Source organism: Procambarus clarkii, chromosome 3 (assembly GCF_040958095.1).
Source record: "Procambarus clarkii isolate CNS0578487 chromosome 3, FALCON_Pclarkii_2.0, whole genome shotgun sequence".
NCBI lineage: Eukaryota > Metazoa > Arthropoda > Malacostraca > Decapoda > Cambaridae > Procambarus > Procambarus clarkii.
The window spans coordinates 59,244,361-59,270,306 of record NC_091152.1 but is presented as its reverse complement, the minus strand read 5'-3'; positions in this window follow the sequence as shown (position 1 = coordinate 59,270,306).

The window sequence follows — 25,946 nt, the reverse complement described above, 5'->3', positions numbered from 1 at the left end:
GTGGCTTTTCTTTGTTAGAATCGTGTTCTTTGTGTTCTCGTTTGCAAACACTATCTTTAACACACGGTCTCGGTCTTTTTTGTACCAGCCTAACCTGAAAACCTTCTCAATGCTATGCGCAGCCCCTTCCATGTCTAGTGTCTTCAGTATTTCATTTACTGCCGCTTTGTCCTTATCATTCCACTCTTTCCTATTAGAGCCTTCCTGCTCTTTAATACCCACAGCTATTACTGCTCTTTTCCTTTCCAGCAGCTGGCTAGTGGAGCGTGCCTCTTCCTGTGAGGTGGCTGCTCTCATGGCTACCTCCATCACTGCAGACATTACTTCAGAGTTGTTGTTTTTTAGCATTTCAGCAAATGTTGCTTTTATTGTGGCTTCTCTTCCAAAATACAATTACCACCTTCTCCCTGGGTGGTTATCTGAGTCTCAGCATCGATACTGTTCTCTTTGAGGGCTCTAATCTCTTCCTTTGCTGCTGTCAGCTCTCTTTTTAGGTTGCTTATTTCATTCTTCATTTCCTGCATCATTTCCTGCATCTCACTCTTGATGTCCTCCAGAAACTGGGCGAACATTTCCTTCATTTCGTCACTTGAACTTTTCCCTGTTCCCCTGTTGCCTCTGGCTGTCATGCTTGACCCTGTTCCTGGTTGTGCCGTGATATGATTTGTCAGAAGGGCAGAGAGGGTTAGGGGAGAGAGAGATAGAGAGGGAGAGAGGGAGAGAGAGAGAGAGAGAGAGATAAAGAGAGGGAAAGAGAGAGAGAGAGAGAGAGAGAGAGAGAGAGAGAGAGAGAGAGAGAGAGAGAGAGAGATAGAGAGAGGGGGAGAGAGAGAGAGAGAGAGATAAAGAGAGAGAGAGAGAGAGAGAGAGAGAGAGAGAGAGAGAGAGAGAGAGAGAGAGAGAGAGAGAGAGAGAGAGAGAGAGAGAGAGAGGGAGAGTATGTGTAAGGGGGATGCGGGGGACTGGGGGGTGGGGGGGCGGTGGTGGCGACCAGGTCAGGTCAGGTCTGATGGGGGTAAGAGAGGAGGAGGGGGATAGTGGGGTCTTAATGCCTTTTTCCACAAAAGGTGTTAATCCTTTCTTCCCTGACTGAACGTTTGTGTGTGCGTGTGTGTGTGCGTTTATGCGAGTGCGTGCATACGTACATGGGCGTGCGTGCGCGTGCGTGCGTCCATGTGTCACAAGTTCCCGTAAGCGTTAACTTCTACCCAAAATGAGGTACTTTGAGATTTTAAATATATATGCTATCCTGAACAAGAATTTGATAATATTTTACCTAACACTGTACACCTGATTAATTGACCAGTGAGGGGTACATACCAGTCTTTCTTTCCGCTAACACAATTAGATGAGTAATGACGATGTATGGTTGACGATGGTGCTCCATCGTCGCCTTCCACTTGGTGATTCACTAAGTGCTAGTAGATTTATGATGGCGGTTCTTCTCTATCTACACAAAGCTCTTGAGTCAGTCACTGTATCGTTGTGTTACAGTTCACTAATTTTTTACCACTGTGTGTGTGTGTGTGTGTGTGTGTGTGTGTGTGTGTGTGTGTGTGTGTGTGTGTGTGTGTGTGTGTGTGTGTCTTGTTACTCTCTCTTGCCTGTGACCTTACATGTAACTACTGCTTGATGAAGCCTCTTGACCCATGGTAACCTGTGTCCTCTGTAATGGAAATAATATTACTTGAATCTTTTAAAAAATGTTACAAAACAAGATTAGTCTCTTGCCTCTGGAAAGTGTAAGTGAATTGATGAGTCTGTTAACCTTTGCTCTACTTACCTAGATGACCTTTTGACCTCCACTATCTTGTTTCATGTCTATATTTATGATATTCATCACTATAAACAACTGGTATTTATACTATAATATTAACACTTCATGACTTTGCCTTATATTTTTCTTAAACAGTAAGGAACACTGATGGACTGTAATCTATAAGCACTGCCGATAGGTTAATATTTGTAGAAAGCAGCTTCTTACACTTTGATACAGCACTGCTCGCTGTAATCAGAGAGAGTCCTGTATCAGAGTGATCTGGTAATTGTTGTTCGATCAGCAATAAATCTCGGACATTAATATTTGCTGTAACACTGTCATAATTGAGAAAATTCATAGGAGCCGTGATGAAGATTCGAACCTATGCCCTGGGTGTTCCCAGGCACACGCGCCAGACAACTAGGCTACGAGATGGTCACGCCCATGCAACCTGGGCTTCTACCGAACCCACAAGGGTTTCTGAGGCTTCCACTAAAGCACAATCAGATTTTCACACAATTCCCCCCCCCCCCATGCACTCTGGCTCTGTCGTCCAGGAATGTTCTACCTCTGATGCTCTTCTTTCATTACACAGAGAGAAATCACACTAACGTGAACTATCAATGAGAAAATCAATGATATTCATCTGCTCAACTGTACACTGTATAATACACAGCTGGCCATTGGTTTTCATTTATAGTTCATGAAGACTTCTTTATTATTTGCTTTAGTCCCCCCCCCACCCACTTAGGTATGTCTTTGATACTCATTTCGAGTATTGACATCTATATCAATAAAAATGGAAATGTTCGCTTGTGTATAACCGCTAATCTCCGAAAGTTCTTCACCGATTGCTTTGAAATTTTCACACAACTTTCCATTCGCATCCGAGCAGGTTTTTATATACATACTATATAGATGTTACGTCTGTGACGGTAAAAAAAATATGCTTTTTCTGAAATACTGTGTTTTTCATGTGAGGGAAATCTTGGAAACCTCTTTACCGATTGCTTTGAAATTTTGGCACAACGTGGCATTCGAATAAGCGCGTCTTTTTATATATCTACTATATACATGCCTCACCTGTGACAGGAAAAAACATGTTTTTTTTTTTAAACAGTGCCATCTGTTGGACGTAAGAGCAACACATGCTGTAATCTCTTAAAGTTTTGCACCGATTGCTTTGAAATTTTGACACAACGTTGCATTCGAATAGGCGCATCTTTTTAAATACCTAATATATACATGCCACCCCGGTGACAGATAAAAACATTTTTTTTTTAAAACAGCGCCATCTGTTGCACATAATAGCAACATGCACGCTATACTAAATATGTCACGAATTCCATTTCAACGTTTCCGATTGCACTGATAATTTTTTTTTCGTAGATTTCGATTTATTTTATTTTTTATTGAATTATTTTGTGTGACATTGTGTTGGAATTGAGCTGTGTTGTTTACCATTCCGTTCATTTCGTAAGTATAAGTAGAGATGCCACACCTGTGATAGGTAAAAGTATGCTTTTCTATAAAAACAGTGCAATCTGTTGCATGTAAGAGCAATACACTTGCTATACTAAATATATTACAATTCCATTTCAATGTTACTGATTGCATTGATAAATTGAATTTTCATAGATTTTGATTTATTTTCATTTTGATTTAATTATTTTGTCTGAATTGCGTTGGAATTGAGCTGTGTTGTTTACCACACCGTTCATTTTGTGGGAATAGTTTATTTTTTTATATTATTTTTTCATATTATCTTTTAACTATTTTTTTATATTTCAGTGATGGGAACATCAGATCACTTGATGTTCCCAATTTTCTGATGGGAACATCAGACTATTTGGGAAGGCACTGGACGAGGGAGTGGGGGAATAGTGGGGATGAAGAAGGGACGGAAGTGAGAGATGGTGGGGAGGACGAGGGGACAATGAAGGGGTAATGGAGGGGAAGGACGAAGGGACAGGGAAGTTTGGGATGCTGGACACGAGGGGATTGGGGAATGGTGAATGGTGAGGAGGACAAAAGGACTGGTGAGTGGGGCATGATGGGAAGGAAGAATGGATGGTGGAGTGGGGAATGGTGGGGAGGACGAGGAAACGGTGGAGTGGGGAATGGTGGGGAGGCCGAAGAGATGGGTGAGGGAAGAATGGTGGGGAGGACTGGGGCACAGGGAACGTTGCTGAGCCACAGTAACGCATGGCCGGGTACTGCTAGTATATAAATAAAAATGAAAATGTTCGTTTGTGCATGACCGCTAATCTCCGAAAGTTCTTCACCAATTGCTTGAAATTTTCACACAACATTGCATTCAAATAGGCGCGTGTTTTTATATACTTACTATATACATGCCTCACCTGTGACAGGTAAAAACATGCTATAAAAAACAGGGCCATCTCTTGGAGTAAGAGCAACACACGCTGTAATCTCCAAAAGTTCTTCACTGATTGCTTTGAATTTTTGACACAACGTTCCATTCAAAAATTCACATGTTTCTATATACCTATATAAATGCCACACCTGTGGCAGGTAAACACATACTTTTGAAAAACAGTGCTACCTGTTGCATGTAATAGCAACACACGCTATACTAAATATGTTATGATTCCATTTCAATGTTTCCAATTGCATTATTAAATTGGGTTTTCATAGATTTCGATTTATTTTCATTTTAATTCAATTATTTTGTGTGACATTGTGTTGGAATTGAGCTGTGTTGTTTACCATACAGTTCATTTTGTAAGAATAAGTATAGATGCCACTCATGTGACAGGTAAAAACATTCTTTTTTTTAAGAAACAGCATCATTTGTAGCACGTGAGAGCAACACACGTTGTACTAAATATGTTATTATTACATTTCAGTGTTTCCGATATCACTGACAAATGGAATTTTCATAGACTGATTGATTTTTATTTTTATTTAATTATTTTCTGTGACATTGTGTTGGAATTGAGCTGTGTTGTTTACCATACCGTTCATTTCGAGAGAATAATTAATTTTTTTTATTTTTTCATTTAAATTTTTTTACTGTTTTTCTGTTTCAGTGATGGGGCCATCAGATCATTTGATGTTCCCAATTTTTTTATGGGAACATCAGATCATTTGGGAATGTATCGGATAAGGGAGTGGGGAATGATGGGGAATACGAGGGGATGGGGGAGTTGGGGGATAGAGAGGAAGAGGGGACAGAGGAATGGAGAATGATAATATTGATAACAATATTTTCTTTCTTCCAGGTTGGTGTTATTTCTGATTTAGTTATGCCTCCAAAGTATAGAAAATGGATATTATTCCTCAACCACTTTTTTTTTTTTTTTTTTTTTTTTTTTTTTTTTGAGATATATACAAGAGTTGTTACATTCTTGTACAGCCACTAGTACGCGTAGCGTTTCGGGCAGGTCCCTGGAATACGATCCCCTGCCGTGAAGAATCGTTTTTTCATCCAAGTACACATTTTACTGTTGCGTTAAACAGAGGCTACAGTTTAGGAATTGCGCCCAGTAAATCCTCTCCGGCCAGGATACGAACCCATGACATAGCGCTCGCGGAACGCCAGGCGAGTGTCTTACCACTACACCACGGAGACTGTGGTGAGACTCTACACCACGGAGACTTGAGCTGGACAGTAGAGCGACGGTCTTGCTTCATTCAGGTTGGCGTTCAACCCCTGACCGTCGAAGTGGTTGGGCACCATTCCTTCCCCCGTCCTACCCAAATCCTTATCCTGACCCCTTCCCAGTGCTATATCGTTGGAGTGGCTTGGTGCTTTCCCCTAATAATTCCTTTCCTCCCTTGAAAGTTTCCTTTAGAGATCAGAATACTGATAGTTTAACATTTATCGATTTCCAATGTGAAAATTGGGAGATTTTTCGTCTTTGCGTTCACGTAAAATATAAATATAAAATGAATCAAGTTTATCATGTATTTATATTAAAAGTTACATAAAATGGCCACAAAAAAGATTTAGAAGTGAGTATTATTTCCGCGAGTTATGTTCATATTATAATTATTTTACATTTCAGCCCTTAAATGGTGTCTCCCATCATATCGTTGTTATACTGTCCTTTGTGGCCACATTCAGTGTTCAGTATACTGGTGGAAGCTCTCGTCTTGCACCTCTGAGTACCCTCCCATGTTCACCTTCAGTTTATGAAAGTGAGCGTCAAAGATATGGACCTGGAGGGAAGTCCTGCAGCCCAAATGTGCCGTACATCTTCGCCAGTGTTCACCAGCTCCCTATAGTTTGGGACAGTGTCTAGGAAGTGCCAAGCCACTGAGACACAGCTGTTCTAAAATGCTTTTTTCTCCCAAACACTTGCATGGTCGGGGATCGAACGTCGACTCATTAAGAAGCCAGGGTGTCGCTCTACCAATAAATCTGACTGGCTATTCTGCCTGGATCCTGAGAATGTAAGTACCTTCATATTGTGCTGCTTGGAGGAATACCTTGCACTACAAGATCTTCTTTATCATTGGTGTAATAAAGACACTTGGTTTGACCTGTAGCTCAGACAGCTAACATTAGGGATCTTGAAGGTACTTCAAGGTACCTCAACTTCCTATCTAGAGCTGAGAGAAATGGTTTCCTAAGACAATGTTTCAATTGTTTCATATTATTAAGTATTATGATCTTTTGGTAACAAATTTAAAACACCAAAAATCTACACAAGAAATAAATTAGGACAATGATTTTAGTCAGTTTTAGGCTCTGGGGACGTGAACATTGTATGAAAATGGTATTGGAATCAAAAGGACGCATTAAAAAAATGTGGAGTTTAGAAAACGATATTTTGAGGCGTTAATTTTCCCACCTAAAATGCAGCTATAAAACTCCACAATAATGTTACTTGTAATAAACTGAATACAATTATTATCCATTGCATTATAAAAAAAATATATATATAATAATGAAAACATTAGCTGGCAATTCTCAGCACTGTGTTGGTGATTTAAAAATATATATAAAATACCTAGACTAATCTGATTTGTTTCACACTAAACTGAACTTGTGCCTAGCAATCCACTGTAGAAGGAAGACAAGGGAAAGCGCCAAGCCACTACGACTATATAGCACTGGGAAGGGGTCAGGATAAGGATTTGGGTTGGGACGTGGAGAGGAATGGTGCCCAACCACTAGGACGGTCGGGGATTGAGGGGGCGTTATTTCTACGCTTCTTGCAGGTCGGCGTTCAAGGGGGCAAGGATTCCAGATTTCCAAAAAAATGCATTAAATGAAAACTAATTCGATTTCAATCAAACTTTTTTCACGGGTTGTATATGAAAAGGGTTTCATCTGGTTCAAGTCTCAGCATCGTAGCATAAATAGGAAGGGAGAGAAAAAAATATTGAATTATATGTCAAAAAATTTCCAAAATGGTCAAAAACGATTCTCAAACAAAAATGTCAACTGAAATCATGTCTATGACTCTCAGCTATAACAATAGCATATATTAAAAACAAATACTAATTAGTTTTATTAAAAAAAGGAGTTAAAAAAAGGCATTTTTTTTTTAATTTTATCTCCCTCTTTTGTTTATCCGGCGATTTGCATGAAACTTATACACCTGACTGCACGTAAGCCTATCTGTAAGGGTGCCAATTTTTGAGGAAATTGGTTGATGTCAACCTCAAGTCACAGATGGCAACACCTTAGACTTTATTTTTTACTGATTTATTTTCAAGTAACATAAACGTTTAAATATCTCTTTCATTTTTTATTCAATTTACATGAAACTTACACCTTACGTGTAAAGTGTAAATCTCTAAAACCTTAAGGAAGCGTTTTTTCCTGAGTTTATTTATTGATTTTATAAATAGCATTAAACATGATATTTTTGCATAATTTTTGGGGGAACTTAGACTATTTGTATTAGGAAAACTAAAGACGTTTTGGAAAATACCCTCCTATAGATTCTTTATTATGCTAATATATAAAACAATTTGAATAAAATCTTCTTAGGTTAAATCTCCTTACTGGAAAAGCCTAACAAGAAGCAAGCCAACATATCAATATATATATAACAGAGATTGTCTGTGTCTGTCTGCCCGAGTCCACAGGCCAGATGCTTGGTGCTAGCCTCACCACCTTTGTACAGTGATTACAGCGGGGTACATGACCAACATGGGCGGGTCAGCACCTATACTACTTGGAAGAGTCACATACCACACCGTAATGACTGCTGCTTCCATGTGAGCTCGACTCTCTCACCAAAATAATACTTCACACGTTTCCTTCACAAAAACGAACCAATTTTAATGGCTTGAAGTTTTATGATTTCACTTACAAAGCCGCGAAGCACAACATGTTGACTTTATTATCGCTCCGTCTCTCCATACTCTCCTCCCTCCATGTTCACTTCCCTTCATGCTCACCTCACTCTATACTCACCTCTCTAACTATACTCACCTCCCTCCATACTCACCTCTCTAACTATACTCACCTCTCTAACTATACTCACCTCTCTAACTATACTCACCTCTCTAACTATACTCACCTCTCTAACTATACTCACCTCTCTAACTATACTCACCTCTCTAACTATACTCACCTCTCTAACTATACTCACCTCTCTAACTATACTCACCTCTCTAACTATACTCACCTCACTCTATACTCACCTCTCTAACTATACTCACCTCACTCTATACTCACCTCTCTAACTATACTCACTTCACTCCGTGGAGATGAATATGGAAAAAGTCTTAACACATATAACGAAATGAAGATAACAGAGAGTGATAAGGCTTCAAAACAAGTGAACTTGACAGGTTTAAGGGAAACGTTTGGTGGCTGATGTGTGTTCTGACCCACACATACATATATCATCCGCAGAATAAGGGAAGCTTGCAAACATATGGGAATCATATTACAAAAATCAGAGTAAAGACTTTATTAAGACATTCAAAATAACATGTATAAGACCAATACTGAAGTTAGTAGATCCATTATGGAATTTGTGCCTTATGTACCTCAAAATATAACTGGCAAAAGTACAGAGTTTTACAACAAGACTCGTACATAAATATATATGTGGTTAACTAAACAATCCCAGAGTCTTAGAGGAGTGGACATGATCACAACAGCCAAAATACTGTATGGAACAGACACGCTGAACTCAATAACCTTTCTAATCAGAGAAAAAATTGTTAAGAGGCTGCAATTTTAAATGAGGTTAATAACCGTATAAAATACTCATACCCTGCTCGAGTAGTTAATAAGTGGGGACTGTGATGATATCAACGCTTGCTATGGAGTGAAGTGTGGTGATATCGACGCTATCTAGGGACCTGCACTCCAACTTCAAGGTCTTCAGTGAGATGAAGACAGCGCCATCTGTTGGCAGAGGTGTGGCGAGGTCAACGCCATCTGTGAAAGGTTCCTGAAGCATAGCTCAGTTAGCAGGTGAGGTCGACGATGAAGACCTCTGCTGAGTGAAGGAACGATATCAACGCCATCTACATTGTGCACCCGATGATATTTACAGTTCTCTGGTGAAAGGCTGCCATCCTATGTTCTCCTTGTATGTCTTCTGTCTGGCTAATGTCTCTTATGTCCAGCGAGGTGACGTGTAAGGGTCTATTGGCCTTTGGACATCAGTTCACCTCAGGCAGTCCAGGACTTCTGACTTGTCCCTGTGAGGACGTGTGGCCACAGTCAGTAGTACACAGTGTGTTGGCTGTTGTACTTGTGTTGTGTTGTGTTGACCGACGTACCCGGGATTTGGTCAAGAGGAGTGACAGGACGACAGTACTGACCGTCTGCTGAGAAGTGCTGCTAGTGTGTAGTGAGACTTCTGCCAGGGTGTTAGTGGAGACCCCTGGACGTGTTACTGGTGACCCCTGTCAGTGTTGCTGAAGACCTCTGCCAGGGTGTTAGTGGAGACCCCTGGACGTGTTGTGACCCCTGTCAGTGTTGCTGAAGACCTCTGCCAGGGTGTTAGTGGAGACCCCTGGACGTGTTGTGACCCCTGTCAGTGTTGCTGAAGACCTCTGCCAGGGTGTTAGTGGAGACCCCTGGACGTGTTACTGGTGACCCCTGTCAGTGTTGCTGAAGACCTCTGCCAGGGTGTTAGTGGAGACCCCTGGACGTGTTACTGGTGACCCCTGTCAGTGTTGCTGAAGACCACTGCCAGGGTGTTAGTGGAGACCCCTGGACGTGTTACTGGTGACCCCTGTCAGTGTTGCTGAAGACCTCTGCCAGGGTGTTAGTGGAGAGCAGGTGTGGGGGTGTTGGGACATGTGACGGTACAGTGTGGGACTGGCCCTGATCAGAAAGATGAACTCGCCAGTGATGACCATTGGACGTGGATGACGTATACTTGAAGATAGTGGACTCACCGGCATCTGAAGAACACTGCAGATATATTAAGTGTCCTGTGTGAAAGGGACACTGTGTACATGTGTAGTTGTATGAAATAGATAATATATTGGTGAAGGTGTTATTAAGTCTTGTTTATCCCCCTTCATTCCTTGCACAATTACTTGCTATCGACAATTCTTGATAACTTGCCAACGACTTCGGGGGGGATGGGGGATCATAGAAGAGGCTCTACGGCCCCATAAGCAGAAAGAACCCGGTTACTGGCTCAAGGAGGCCGTAACAGGCACTCGGGGAAAGAAGAAGTCGTGGAAACCACCTCCATTCAGATTATCAAGAGCATGTATGACAGCGAACATGATGTAAGTTAAATAACGCATTAGGAACAAGAGGCTAACATACCAGGTTCCAAGGACACTTTTCCATATGTTCCCGTCTCCTCTCTTTATCCTTCTCTCTGCGCCACCTCCTCTCCTCCATCTCCTCTCTTTACCCCCTCACCTTCCTTCTCCCTACCCCTTAACAGGTCAAGAGGTCAGCTAAGCTAGAATTGTTGGCGCCGGGAGATGACAAGTTTCGTTAAACAGTTCTAAAAGTTATTGCTACTCACATACCCGCCGGCTTCAAGGGAATGTGAAAACAATGAGCCGGTCTCACTATCTGTGGGTAGATCACTTGTGAGTCACCCACGCTGGTGGACAAGCGCAGTGTCAACTGTTATCGTCTTATTCTCTTCTCACTCCCTTCTCTTCCCCTTTCTGTGTTTCCCCTTCTTTCTCTCCTCTTCCCTTGACTCAGAGGTCAGCTTGTGACCCCGTGACATCCCTGAGCACAGGTCTCTCGGTGTGTGTAGGGTCATCCACCTCTCTCAAGAGTACTTAGATTAGTGCCACAACATTCTTCAAGGTGGTGTAGTGTTGTGTGTATAGATGTGGGCCAGACGGTTGTTAGACAGGTCGACTTGTGGACAGGTCACCCTGTCCACAAGTCGACTCGTTAACCTGTACACAGGTTAACCTGGTGAGGTATATATTAAACCTCACGTCACTGGGAGACAGAAGAGTTAGAGGGGACATGATCACCACATACAAGATTCTCAGAGGAATTGATAGGGTAGATAAAGACAGACTTTTTAACACAAGGGGCACACGCACTAGGGGACACAGGTGGAAATTGAGTGGCCAAATGAGCCATAGAGACGTTAGAAAGAATTTTTTCAGTGTCAGAGTAGTAGACAAATGGAATGCATTAGGGGGTGATGTGGTGGAGGCTGACTCCATACACGGCTTCAAGTGTAGATATGATAGAGCCCAGTAGGCTCAAGATCCTGTACAAGTGATGATTGACGGTTGAGAGGCGGGACCAAAGAGTCAGAGCTCAACCCCCACAAGCACAATTAGGCAAGTACAATTAGGTAAGTACAGATCGTCAAGGGCCTCTTGGCAGCCAGCACTCTTTCCCCGACCAGCGGGTTGTTAGCCCTGTATATAAGCTCGGCTTAGTGTTGTGAGTTGTGAGTAATAAGTTTAGTGTGAGTTGTGAGTGCCATGTAGAGGCTGCCTCAGAGAGGGAAGAGGTCTCCCAAGCACCACACGTGGCCAAGAGAGGTCGCACAGTGTCAAGGTAACAACCTTCTGAGTCCAGTGTTAGTACACCTACACCTTGCCTCTTATATGGCAGAGTTTACAGTAAGGTATAAGTGATTTGTATTAAAGAATTACTGATTTTAATTTTAGTTGCTATTTGTCATCTTCACTTTGCCACTCAAGACATCATATGTTTTGTGCAGTTGAAGGGATGTGAACATAATGCTCTTGAGATTAATGGTTCAATAGCCTTACACAAAGATTTCTCCAGGTGCTTTAATATCCAAACTATCAACGGGCAGAAGTAATAACTCATAAATATCACCTCAACAATTATGAAATGAGTATCTAAATCCGTCATATTCTTGACATGTCTCCTCAGGGTCATGTTGGTACTAAGTACAATAATTAGCACATTAATTACCCTTAATGAGGAGTGGCAGCAGCAACTAACAGGAATAGAATAATTAGACCCAGCATGTAATTATCCCTTGTCATAACAAGGGCAGTTGTAGTGTTGTGGGCCCAACTACCACACTAGAGGAATATTGGGAGTGATTACCGCTGTAGGGGTGAGTGTAGTGTGTATTTCCTGGTGAAAATACACATTCCTGGTGAGAATATTAACGTCACTATGACACCAGCGGTCGTTACCAATTACCGCCGTTACCGTTACAGTAACAGGCGGGGCAACGGAAGCCAGATCTCGCTGCCCAGTTGCCACAGATACACGCACAAACACGAGCACAGAAAACACAGTCGTACATTGAGAAGTTATGGAGCGAGAGTGTTTGGCAGCCCGCGATTGTCAGCGATCATAATTGGGTGGTTAGCGTCACCGAGGCTCGTAAAGCCGCCATATTGATTGTTAAGGTCACCAGCAGCGACTCAAATTACAATCACCTCCTTCACTTGCAATAACCATGTCAGGGGAATTATTGCTCTGATAATGGACAATATATGTGTGTGTCCTGCAGGTGTGGGCCTCTACCACACTGGTGCTACCACAGTCACTACCACACTGGTGCTACCACAGTCACTACCACACTGATGCTACCACAGTCACTACCACACTGGTGCTACCACAGTCACTACCACACTGGTGTTACCACCACAGTCACTACCACACTGGTGTTACCACCACGGTCACTACCACACTGGTGTTACCACCACAGTCACTACCACACTGGTGTTACCACCACAGTTACTACCACACTGGTGTTACCACCACAGTCACTACCACACTGGTGTTACCACCACAGTCACTACCACACTGGTGCTACCACAGTCACTACCACACTGGTGTTACCACCACAGTCACTACCACACTGGTGCTACCACAGTCACTACCACACTGGTGTTACCACCACAGTCACTACCACACTGGTGTTACCACCACAGTCACTACCACACTGGTGTTACCACCACAGTCACTACCACACTGGTGCTACCACAATCACTACCACACTGGTGTTACCACCACAGTCACTACCACACTGGTGCTACTACAGTCACTACCACACTGGTGTTACCACCACAGTCACTACCACACTGGTGTTACCACCACAGTTACTGCCACACTGGTGTTACCACCACAGTCACTACCACACAGGTGTTACCACCACAGTCACTACCACACTGGTGTTACCACCACAGTCACTACCACACTGGTGCTACCACAGTCACTACCACACTGGTGTTACCACCACAGTCACTACCACACTGGTGCTACCACAGTCACTACCACACTGGTGTTACCACCACAGTCACTACCACACTGGTGTTACCACCACAGTTACTGCCACACTGGTGTTACCACCACAGTCACTACCACACAGGTGTTACCACCACAGTCACTACCACACTGGTGTTACCACCACAGTCACTACCACACTGGTGTTACCACCACAGTCACTACCACACTGGTGTTACCACCACAATCACTACCACACTGGTGTTACCACCACAGTCACTACCACACTGGTGCTACCACAGTCACTACCACACTGGTGTTACCACCACAGTCACTACCACACTGGTGTTACCACCACAGTCACTACCACACTGGTGTTACCACCACAGTCACTACCACACTGGTGTTACCACCACAGTCACTACCACACTGGTGCTACCACAGTCACTACCACACTGGTGTTACCACCACAGTCACTACCACATTGGTGTTACCACCACAGTCACTACCACACTGGTGTTACCACCACAGTCACTACCACACTGGTGTTACCACCACAGTCACTACCACACTGGTGTTACCACCACAGTCACTACCACACTGGTGTTACCACAGTCACTACCACACTGGTGTTACCACCACAGTCACTACCACACTGGTGTTACCACCACAGTCACTACCACACTGGTGTTACCACCACAGTCACTACCACACTGGTGTTACCACAGTCACTACCACACTGGTGTTACCACCACAGTCACTACCACACTGGTGTTACCACCACAGTCACTACCACACTGGTGTTACCACCAGTCACTACCACACTGGTGTTACCCCACAGTCACTACCACACTGTGTTACCACACAGTCACTACACACTGGTGTTACCACACAGTCACTACCACACTGGTGTTACCACCACAGTCACTACCACACTGGTGTTACCACCACAGTCACTACCACACTGGTGTTACCACCACAGTCACTACCACACTGGTGTTACCACCACAGTCACTACCACACTGGTGTTACCACCACAGTCACTACCCACACTGGTGTTATCACCACAGTCACTACCACACTGGTGTTACCACCACAGTCACTACCACACTGGTGTTACCACCACAGTCACTACCACACTGGTGTTACCACCACAGTCACTACCACACTGGTGTTACCACCACAGTCACTACCACACTGGTGTTACCACCACAGTCACTACCACACTGGTGTTACCACCACAGTCACTACCACACTGGTGTTACCACCACAGTCACTACCACACTGGTGTTACCACCACAGTCACTACCACACTGGTGTTACCACCACAGTCACTACCACACTGGTGTTACCACCACAGTCACTACCACACTGGTGTTACCACCACAGTCACTACCACACTGGTGTTACCACCACAGTCACTACCACACTGGTGTTACCACCACAGTCACTACCACACTGGTGTTACCACCACAGTCACTACCACACTGGTGTTACCACCACAGTCACTACCACACTGGTGTTACCACACAGTCACTACCACACTGGTGTTACCACCACAGTCACTACCACACTGGTGTTACCACCACAGTCACTACCACACTGGTGTTACCACCACAGTCACTACCACACTGGTGTTACCACCACAGTCACTACCACACTGGTGTTACCACCACAGTCATACCACACTGGTGTTACCACCACAGTCACTACCACACTGGTGTTACCACCACAGTCACTACCACCACTGGTGTTACCACCACAGTCACTACCACACTGGTGTTACCACCACAGTCACTACCACACTGGTGTTACCACCACAGTCACTACCACACTGGTGTTACCACCACAGTCACTACCACACTGGTGTTACCACCACAGTCACTACCACACTGGTGTTACCACCACAGTCACTACCACACTGGTGTTACCACCACAGTCACTACCACACTGGTGTTACCACCACAGTCACTACCACACTGGTGTTACCACCACAGTCACTACCACACTGGTGTTACCACCACAGTCACTACCACACTGGTGTTACCCACAGTCACTACCACACTGGTGTTACCACAGTCACTACCACACTGGTGTTACCACCACAGTCACTACCACACTGGTGTTACCACCACAGTCACTACCACACTGGTGGTACCACCACAGTCACTACCACACTGGTGTTACCACCACAGTCACTACCACACTGGTGTTACCACCACAGTCACTACCACACTGGTGTTACCACACAGTCACTACCACACTGGTGTTACCACCACAGTCACTACCACACTGGTGTTACCACCACAGTCACTACCACACTGGTGTTACCACCACAGTCACTACCACACTGGTGTTACCACCACAGTCACTACCACACTGGTGTTACCACCACAGTCACTACCACACTGGTGTTACCACCACAGTCACTACCACACTGGTGTTACCACCACAGTCACTACCACACTGGTGTTACCACCACAGTCACTACCACACTGGTGTTACCACCACAGTCACTACCACACTGGTGTTACCACCACAGTCACTACCACACTGGTGTTACCACCACAGTCACTACCACACTGGTGTTACCACACAGGTCACTACCACACTGGTGTTACCACCACAGTCACTACCACACTGGTGTTACCACCACAGTCACTACCACACTTGGTGTTACCACCACAGTCACTACCACACTGGTGTTACCACCACAGTCACTACCACCACTGGTGTTACCACCACAGTCACTACCACACTGGTGTTACACCACAGTCACTACCACACTGGTGTTACCACCACAGTCACTACCACACTGGTGTTACCACCACAGTCACTACCACACTGGTGTTACCACCACAGTCACTACCACACTGGTGTTACCACCACAGTCACTACCACACTGGTGTTACCACCACAGTCACTACCACACTGGTGTTACACCACAGTCACTACCACACTGGTGTTACCACCACAGTCACTACCACACTGGTGTTACCACCAAGTCACTACCACACTGGTGCTACCACAGTCACTACCACACTGGTGTTACCACACAGTCACTACCACACTGGTGTTACCACCACAGTCACTACCACACTGGTGTTACCACCACAGTCACACCACACTGGTGTTACCACCACAGTCACTACCACACTGGTGTTACCACCACAGTCACTACCACACTGGTGTTACCACCACAGTCACTACCACACTGGTGTTACCACACAGTCACTACCACACTGGTGTTACCACCACAGTCACTACCACACTGTGTTACCACCACAGTCACTACCACTGGTGTTACCACCACAGTCACTACCACACTGGTGTTACCACCACAGTCACTACCACACTGGTGTTACCACCACAGTCACACACTGGTGTTACCACCACTACCACACTGGTGTACCACCACAGTCACTACCACACTGGTGTTACCACCACAGTCACTACCACACTGGTGTTACCACCACAGTCACCACACTGGTGTTACCACCACAGTCACTACCACACTGGTGTTACCACCACAGTCACTACCACACTGGTGTTACCACCACAGTCACTACCACACTGGTGTTACCACCACAGTCACTACCACACTGGTGTTACCACCACAGTCACTACCACACTGGTGTTACCACCACAGTCACTACCACACTGGTGTTACCACCACAGTCACTACCACACTGGTGTTACCACCACAGTCACTACCACACTGGTGTTACCACCACAGTCACTACCACACTGGTGTTACCACCACAGTCACTACCACACTGGTGTTACCACCACCAGTCACTACCACACTGGTGTTACCACCACAGTCTACCACACTGTGGTTACCACACAGTCACTACCACACTGGTTTTACCACCACGTCACTACCACAATGGTGTAACCACTAGTTCACTACCACACTGGTGTTACCACCACAGTCACTTACACACTGGTGTTACCACCAACAGTCACTACCAACTGGTGTTACCACCACAGTCACTACCACACTGGTGTTACCACCACAGTCACTACCACACTGGTGTTACAACACAGTCACTACCACACTGTGTTACCACCACAGTCACTACCACACTGGTGTTACCACCACAGTCACTACCACACTGGTGTTACCACCACAGTCACTACCACACTGGTGTTACCACCACAGTCACTACCACACTTGGTGTTACCCACCAAGTCACTACCACACTGGTGTTACACCACAGTTCATACACACTGGTGTTACCACCACAGTCACTACCACTACTGGTGTTAACCACCACAGTCTCCTACCACACTGGGTTACCACCACAGTCACTACCACACTGGTGTACCACCACAGTCACTACCACACTGGTGTTTACCACCACAGTCACTACCACCCTGTGTTATCCACCTACAGTCACTACCACCCTGTGTTACCACCACAGTCACTACCACACTGGTGTTACCACACAGTCACTACCACACTGTGTTACCACCACAGTCACTACCACACTGGTGTTACCACACAGTCACTACCACACTGGTGTTACACCACAGTCACTACCACACTGGTGTTACCACAAGTCACTACCACACTGGTGTTACCACCACAGTCTACTACCACACTGGTGTTACCACCACAGTCACTACCACACTGGTGTTACCACCACAGTCACTACCACACTGGTGTTACCACACAGTCACTACCACACTGGTGTTACCACAGTCACTACCACACTGGTGTTACCACAGTCACTACCACACTGGTGTTACCACCACAGTCACTACCACACTGGTGTTACCACCACAGTCACTACCACACTGGTGTTACCACCACAGTCACTACCACACTGGTGTTACCACCACAGTCACTACCACACTGGTGTTACCACAGTCACTACCACACTGGTGTTACCACCACAGTCACTACCACACTGGTGTTACCACAGTCACTACCACACTGGTGTTACCACCACAGTCACTACCACACTGGTGTTACCACACAGTCACTACCACACTGGTGTTACCACCAAGTCACTACCACACTGGTGTTACCACCACAGTCACTACCACACTGGTGTTACCACACAGTCACTACCACACTGGTGTTACCACCACAGTCACTACCACACTGGTGTTACCACAGTCACTACCACACTGGTGTTACCACCACAGTCACTACCACACTGGTGTTACCACCACAGTCACTACCACACTGGTGTTACCACCACAGTCACTACCACACTGGTGTTACCACCACAGTCACTACCACACTGGTGTTACCACCACAGTCACTACCACACTGGTGTTACCACCAGTCATACCACACTGGTGTTACCACAGTCACTACCACACTGGTGTTACCACCACAGTCACTACCACACTGGTGTTACCACCACAGTCACTACCACACTGGTGTTACCACCACAGTCACTACCACACTGGTGTTACCACCACAGTCACTACCACACTGGTGTTACCACCACAGTCACTACCACACTGGTGTTACCACCACAGTCACTACCACACTGGTGTTACCACCACAGTCACTACCACACTGGTGTTACCACCACAGTCACTACCACACTGGTGTTACCACCACAGTCACTACCACACTGGTGTTACCACCACAGTCACTACCACACTGGTGTTACCACAGTCACTACCACACTGGTGTTACCACCACAGTCACTACCACACTGGTGTTACCACCACAGTCACTACCACACTGGTGTTACCACACAGTCACTACCACACTGGTGTTACCACCACAGTCACTACCACACTGGTGTTACCACACAGTCACTACCACACTGGTGTTACCACCACAGTCACTACCAACTGGTGTTACCACCACAGTCACTACCACACTGGTGTTACCACAGTCACTACCACACTGGTGTTACCACCACAGTCACTACCACACTGGTGTTACCACACAGTCACTACCACACTGGTGTTACCACCACAGTCACTACCACACTGGTGTTACCACCACAGTCACTACCACACTGGTGTTACCACACAGTCACTACCACACTGGTGTTACCACACAGTCACTACCACACTGGTGTTACCACAGTCACTACCACACTGGTGTTACCACAGTCACTACACACTGGTGTTACCACACAGTCACTACCACACTGGTTGTTACCAACACAGTCACTACCACACTGGTGTTACCACCACAGTCACTACCACACTGGTGTTACCACCACAGTCACTACCACACTGGTGTTACCACCACAGTCACTACCACACTGGTGTTACCACCACAGTCACTACCACACTGGTGTTACCACCACAGTCACTACCACACTGGTGTTACCACCACAGTCACTACCACACTGGTGTTACCACCACAGTCACTACCACACTGGTGTTACCACCACAGTCACTACCACACTGGTGTTACCACAGTCACTACCACACTGGTGTTACCACCACAGTCACTACCACACTGGTGTTACCACCACAGTCACTACCACACTGGTGTTACCACACAGTCACTACCACACTGGTGTTACCACCACAGTCACTACCACACTGGTGTTACCACCACAGTCACTACCACACTGGTGTTACCACCACAGTCACTACCACACTGGTGTTACCACCACAGTCACTACCACACTGGTGTTACCACCACAGTCACTACCACACTGGTGTTACCACCACAGTCACTACCACACTGGTGTTACCACAGTCACTACCACACTGGTGTTACCACCACAGTCACTACCACACTGGTGTTACCACCACAGTCACTACCACACTGGTGTTACCACCACAGTCACTACCACACTGGTGTTACCACCACAGTCACTACCACACTGGTGTTACCACCACAGTCACTACCACACTGGTGTTACCACCACAGTCACTACCACACTGGTGTTACCACACAGTCACTACCACACTGGTGTTACCACAGTCACTACCACACTGGTGTTACCACCACAGTCACTACCACACTGGTGTTACCACAGTCACTACCACACTGGTGTTACCACCACAGTCACTACCACACTGGTGTTACCACCACAGTCACTACCACACTGGTGTTACCACCACAGTCACTACCACACTGGTGTTACCACCACAGTCACTACCACACTGGTGTTACCACCACAGTCACTACCACACTGGTGTTACCACCACAGTCACTACCACACTGGTGTTACCACCACAGTCACTACCACACTGGTGTTACCACCACAGTCACTACCACACTGGTGTTACCACACAGTCACTACCACACTGGTGTTACCACCACAGTCACTACCACACTGGTGTTACCACCACAGTCACTACCACACTGGTGTTACCACCACAGTCACTACCACACTGGTGTTACCACCACAGTCACTACCACACTGGTGTTACCACCACAGTCACTACCACACTGGTGTTACCACAGTCACTACCACACTGGTGTTACCACCACAGTCACTACCACACTGGTGTTACCACCACAGTCACTACCACACTGGTGTTACCACCACAGTCACTACCACACTGGTGTTACCACCACAGTCACTACCACACTGGTGTTACCACCACAGTCACTACCACACTGGTGTTACCACAGTCACTACCACACTGGTGTTACCACCACAGTCACTACCACACTGGTGTTACCACCACAGTCACTACCACACTGGTGTTACCACCACAGTCACTACCACACTGGTGTTACCACAGTCACTACCACACTGGTGTTACCACAGTCACTACCACACTGGTGTTACCACAGTCACTACCACACTGGTGTTACCACCACAGTCACTACCACACTGGTGTTACCACAGTCACTACCACACTGGTGTTACCACCACAGTCACTACCACACTGGTGTTACCACCACAGTCACTACCACACTGGTGTTACCACAGTCACTACCACACTGGTGTTACCACCACAGTCACTACCACACTGGTGTTACCACAGTCACTACCACACTGGTGTTACCACCACAGTCACTACCACACTGGTGTTACCACACAGTCACTACCACACTGGTGTTACCACCACAGTCACTACCACACTGGTGTTACCACCACAGTCACTACCACACTGGTGTTACCACCACAGTCACTACCACACTGGTGTTACCACCACAGTCACTACCACACTGGTGTTACCACCACAGTCACTACCACACTGGTGTTACCACCACAGTCACTACCACACTGGTGTTACCACCACAGTCACTACCACACTGGTGTTACCACCACAGTCACTACCACACTGGTGTTACCACCACAGTCACTACCACACTGGTGTTACCACCACAGTCACTACCACACTGGTGTTACCACCACAGTCACTACCACACTGGTGTTACCACAGTCACTACCACACTGGTGTTACCACCACAGTCACTACCACACTGGTGTTACCACCACAGTCATACCACATTGGTGTTACCAACCAGTCACTACCACACTGGTGTTACCACCACAGTCATACCACACTGGTGTTACCCACAGTCACTACCACACTTGGTGTTACCACCACAGTCACTACCACACTGGTGTTACCACCACAGTTACTACCACACTGGGTGTTACCACCAACAGTCACTACCACACTGGTGTTACCACACAGTCACTACCACACTGGTGTTACCTGACCACAGTCATCTACCACTATCTGGTGTACACCACAGTCACTACCCAACTGGTGTTACCCACAGTCACTACCACACTGGTGTTACCACCACAGTCACTACCACACTGGTGGTTACCACCACAGTTCACTACCACACTGGTGTTACCACCACAGTCACTACCACACATGGTGTTACCACCACAGTCACTACCACAATGGTGTTACCACCACAGTCACTACCACACTGGTGTTACCACCACAGTCACTACCACACTTGGTGTTACCACCACAGTCACTACCACACTGGTGTTTACCACCACAGTCCCTACCACACTGGTGTTACCACCACAGTCACTACCACACTGGGTTACCACCACAGTCATCTACCACACTGGTGTTACCACCACAGTCACTACCACACTGGTGTTACCACCACAGTCACTACCACACTGGTGTTACCACCACAGTCACTACCACACTGGTGTTACCACCACAGTCACTACCACACTGGTGTTACCACCACAGTCACTACCACACTGGTGTTACCACCACAGTCACTACCACACTGGTGTTACCACCACAGTCACTACCACACTGGTGTTACCACCACAGTCACTACCACACTGGTGTTACCACCACAGTCACTACCACACTGGTGTTACCACCACAGTCACTACCACACTGGTGTTACCCCACAGTCACTAACCACACTGGTGTTACCACCACAGTCACTACCACACTGGTGTTACCACCACAGTCACTACCACACTGGTGTTACCACCACAGTCACTACCACACTGGTGTTACCACCACAGTCACTACCACACTGGTGTTACCACCACAGTCACTACCACACTGGTGTTACCACCACAGTCACTACCACACTGGTGTTACCACACAGTCACTACCACACTGGTGTTACCACCACAGTCACTACCACACTGGTGTTAACCACAGTCACTACCACACTGGTGTTACCACTACAGTCACTACCACACTGGTGTTACCACCACAGTCACTACCACACTGGTGTTACCACCACAGTCACTACCACACTGGTGTTACAACCACAGTCACTACCACACTGGTGTTACCACCACAGTCACTACCACACTGGTGTTACCACCACAGTCACTACCACACTGGTGTTACCACACAGTCACTACCACACTGGTGTTACCACCACAGTCACTACCACACTGGTGTTACCACCACAGTCACTACCACACTGGTGTTACCACACAGTCACTACCACACTGGTGTTACCACCACAGTCACTACCACACTGGTGTTACCACCACAGTCACTACCACACTGGTGTTACCACCACAGTCACTACCACACTGGTGTTACCACAGTCACTACCACACTGGTGTTACCACCACAGTCACTACCACACTGGTGTTACCACCACAGTCACTACCACACTGGTGTTACCACCACAGTCACTACCACACTGGTGTTACCACCACAGTCACTACCACACTGGTGTTACCACAGTCACTACCACACTGGTGTTACCACCACAGTCACTACCACACTGGTGTTACCACCACAGTCACTACCACACTGGTGTTACCACAGTCACTACCACACTGGTGTTACCACCACAGTCACTACCACACTGGTGTTACCACAGTCACTACCACACTGGTGTTACCACCACAGTCACTACCACACTGGTGTTACCACCACAGTCACTACCACACTGGTGTTACCACCACAGTCACTACCACACTGGTGTTACCACAGTCACTACCACACTGGTGTTACCACCACAGTCACTACCACACTGGTGTTACCACCACAGTCACTACCACACTGGTGTTACCACCACAGTCACTACCACACTGGTGTTACTCCCACAGTCACTACCACACTGGTGTTACCACCACAGTCACTACCACACTGGTGTTACCACCACAGTCACTACCACACTGGTGTTACCACCACAGTCACTACCACACTGGTGTTACCACCACAGTCACTACCACACTGGTGTTACCACCACAGTCACTACCACACTGGTGTTACCACCACAGTCACTACCACACTGGTGTTACCACCACAGTCACTACCACACTGGTGTTACCACCACAGTCACTACCACACTGGTGTTACCACCACAGTCACTACCACACTGGTGTTACCACCACAGTCACTACCACACTGGTGTTACCACAGTCACTACCACACTGGTGTTACCACCACAGTCACTACCACACTGGTGTTACCACCACAGTCACTACCACACTGGTGTTTCCACCACAGTCTCTACCACACTGGTGTTACCACCACAGTCACTACCACACTGGTGTTTACCACCACAGTCACTACCACACTGGTGTTACCACCACAGTCACTACCACACTGGTGTTACCACCACAGTCACTACCACACTGGTGTTACAGCCACAGTCACTACCACACTGTGTTACCACCACAGTCACTACCACACTGGTGTTACCACCACAGTCACTACCACACTGGTGTTACCACCACAGTCACTACCACACTGGTGTTACCACCACAGTCACTACCACACTGGTGTTACCACCACAGTCACTACCACACTGGTGTTACCACAGTCACTACCACACTGGTGTTACCCACAGTCACTACCACACTGGTGTTACCACCACAGTCACTACCACACTGGTGTTACCACACAGTCACTACCACACTGGTGTTACCACCACAGTCACTACCACACTGGTGTTACCACCACAGTCACTACCACACTGGTGTTACCACCACAGTCACTACCACACTGGTGTTACCACCACAGTCACTACCACACTGGTGTTACCACAGTCACTACCACACTGGTGTTACCACCACAGTCACTACCACACTGGTGTTACCACAGTCACTACCACACTGGTGTTACCACCACAGTCACTACCACACTGGTGTTACCACCACAGTCACTACCACACTGGTGTTACCACCACAGTCACTACCACACTGGTGTTACCACACAGTCACTACCACACCTGGTGTTACCACCACAGTCACTACCACACTGGTGTTACCACCACAGTCACTACCACACTGGTGTTACCACCACAGTCACTACCACACTGGTGTTACCACCACAGTCACTACCACACTGGTGTTACCACAGTCACTACCACACTGGTGTTACCACCACAGTCACTACCACACTGGTGTTACCACACAGTCACTACCACACTGGTGTTACCACCACAGTCACTACCACACTGGTGTTACCACCACAGTCACTACCACACTGGTGTTACCACCACAGTCACTACCACACTGGTGTTACCACCACAGTCACTACCACACTGGTGTTACCACCACAGTCACTACCACACTGGTGTTACCACCACAGTCACTACCACACTGGTGTTACCACCACAGTCACTACCACACTGGTGTTACCACCACAGTCACTACCACACTGGTGTTACCACCACAGTCACTACCACACTGGTGTTACCACCACAGTCACTACCACACTGGTGTTACCACCACAGTCACTACCACACTGGTGTTACCACCACAGTCACTACCACACTGGTGTTACCACCACAGTCACTACCACACTGGTGTTACCACCACCGTCACTACCACACTGGTGTTACCACCACAGTCACTACCACACTGGTGTTACCACCACAGTCACTACCACACTGGTGTTACCACCACAGTCACTACCACACTGGTGTTACCACCACAGTCACTACCACACTGGTGTTACCACCACAGTCACTACCACACTGGTGTTACCACCAGTCACTTGAGTGGTGCAGTCGGTAGAGTGACACAGAACACAGTGTAGCAGTCGGTAGAGTGACACAGAACACAGTGTAGCAGTCGGTAGAGTGACACAGAACACAGTGTAGCAGTCGGTAGTGTCACAGAACACAGTGTAGCAGTCGGTAGTGACACAGAACACAGTGTAGCAGTCGGTAGTGACACAGAACACAGTGTAGCAGTCGGTAGAGTGACACAGAAC